The sequence below is a fragment of the Magnolia sinica genome, chromosome 2 (assembly GCF_029962835.1).
Source record: "Magnolia sinica isolate HGM2019 chromosome 2, MsV1, whole genome shotgun sequence".
Taxonomy (NCBI): domain Eukaryota; kingdom Viridiplantae; phylum Streptophyta; class Magnoliopsida; order Magnoliales; family Magnoliaceae; genus Magnolia; species Magnolia sinica.
The window spans coordinates 88,359,385-88,361,922 of NC_080574.1; the positions used below are offsets into that span (position 1 = coordinate 88,359,385).

Below are 2,538 nucleotides of genomic sequence, written 5' to 3' on the forward strand. Positions count from 1 at the left end.
ATGCCCAAGTGGGTCCATGACAACACTTGACATCTCTTGAGTGAAGGAGGATTAATTAAGGATTTATCTATCCATCACAGGACTAGACACCACCTGAGATCCTTAGAGTCAATTAAAGAGATGGCTACCATTCAACTGGGAAGACAACCTCAACCTTGGGTTGAGAAAGTCCAGGATGAGAATGAGGTGCATCAAGCACCCCAGCCTCGTACTTTATGAGATTATTTACAACTGATGGGGGTGAGCGCACCTTCCTATATGGTTTTTTCAGAAAATATGGGACATGGATATTAAGTCAGGGGTGATCCAACTCCTTCCAAAATTTCATGGACTTGAATCTGAAAGTCCATATCTGCACTTGAAAGAGTTTGACGAGATTATAACCACTTTATATTTTCCCAACGTGTCTAAGGACACGGTCAAACTGAAACTCCTTCCCTTTTCTTTGAAAGAGAAAGCTAAGATGTGGTTGCATTCTCTACGTCTCCAATCTATTGGCACATGGAATGACATGATAAGGGAGTTCATAAAGAAATTTTTTATACATCATAAAACGAACACCCTCAGAAAGTCAATCATGAACTTAGCCCAAAAGGAGGTGAAACATTTTTCCAATGTTAGGAGCGGTTTAAGGATCTTGTCAGTTCATGCCCACAACATGGTTTTGAAACATACTGCATTACACACTTTTTCTATGATGGTCTGACATCTTCCATGTGCCAATTGGTCAAGACAATGTGCAATGGGGAATTCATGAATAAAAATTTCGATGATGTGTAGGACTACTTAGACAGACTTGCTGAAAATGCACAATCATTGGACACCTCCCCAAAATCTGCACTACTTCTAGGCCCACTCAATCAAAGGAGAGGGGCAGATTATACCTTCTGAAAGAGGATGATGATATCAATGCTAAAATGTCTATTCTCATAAGGATTTTCGAGGCTATAGAACTAAAGAAGGATAAGTTTAAGGAAACTGTTTGCGGTATTTGTGTTTGCAACATTCACATAACTAAAAATTGTCCAACAATACCTGCCTTTCAAGAGGTGTTAAATGAGCAATCCAATGCCGTAAAAAATTACTAAAGACCTTTTAATGGACCTACCTCCAATACATACAATCCTAGTTAGAGAAATAATCCAAACTTCAGTTAGAAGAATTGACAAATTTCTACCCCTCAAGGTTTCTTCAATCAAAAAATTAAGGGAAACCTCAAGAGGATCTGGTTCTAAAACATCTTCAAAATCAAGAGCTTTTCAATCAGGAGATGCTACAAGCTTTCTAAGACCTTACAAAGGCCATACAAGGGCTTGACACAAGGAATACGATTGGGAATAAGGGGAGCATTCCAGCTCAACCTCTTCCCAATCCAAAATCACAATTTGAAGTTAGTGACCTGAGCTCTTCAAATCAAATGGAGTAAGCTAAATCTATCACTACTCTTAGGAGTGGGAAGACCATTGACAAAACCATTTCAGTTAGGGCTAAAATGCCTAAGGACACGAAAGAGGACAACAATGATAGACCTAGCATTACCCAATAAGAATTAGAACTGAAACTTTAAGGCAAGCCGATTGCCTTGTTTCCTCAACGGTTGATTGCACCAAAACCTCTCTCTAACTCTTGGGACATTCTAAAGGTGTTAAAATAAGTGAAGGTCAATATTCCTTTATTGGATGCGGTTAAACAAATACCTTCATATGCCAAATTTCTGAAAGACTTGTGCATGACTAAGATGTGACAAATTATCAAAAAGAAAACTTTTTTGACAGAAAAAGTGAGTGCCATCCTATAAATGTGCCACAAAAGTACAAAGATCCCGGTAGCCCAACCATCACATGCGTAATTGGGAACTACTGGATTGAGCACGCACTTCTTAACTTAGGAGAGAGCGTGAATCTGATCCCATACTCGGTCTATGAGCAACTGGGTCTAGGTGAATTAAAACCTACCTGGACTATGTTACAACTTGTCGATCGCTCAGTCCGTGTATCGAGAGGGATAATCGAGGATGTGTTGGTCGTTGATAAATTCTACTATCCAGTAGATTTTATTATCTTAGATACTCAACCCATCGTGGACATGAGCACTCAAATTCCCATCATCCTTGGTCGCCCATCCTCGCCACATCAAATGCGATCATTAATTGGAGGAATGGAGTCATGAGGAAAGACTGTCTTTTGGGAATATGAAATTGGAGTTGACTATCTTTTTCAACACAAGCAAACAGTTAAAGGATGAAGATGATTCCAACGATATTAACCTGATTGATTCTTTCATAGAAGATAGAGCATTTCTAACCTTATCCTCTGACCTTTTAGAGATGTGATTGGCCCACTTCTATGATTTTGATGATGATATGATTAGGGAGACAGGGGCCATACTTAATACTGTGCTGGTACTTGAAGTTAACTGGTGGAGGCCACAATTCGAAAAATTACCCCAAACTTATTTAGTGCCTCTACTGTCTAACCTCAAGGCACCGAAGCTTGACCTAAAACCTTTGCTGTCTGATTTGAAATATGTCTATTTAGG

General features: G+C 39.3%; 1 non-coding gene across 1 annotated transcript; it reads right to left on the reverse strand.

The window, feature by feature from the left end:
* Positions 1-559: 559 nt before the first annotated feature.
* LOC131238286 (small nucleolar RNA R71) lies at positions 560-665 on the reverse strand. Its single transcript, XR_009167691.1, has one exon. It is a non-coding gene; the product is annotated as a small nucleolar RNA R71 (small nucleolar RNA).
* Positions 666-2,538: the final 1,873 nt, after the last annotated feature.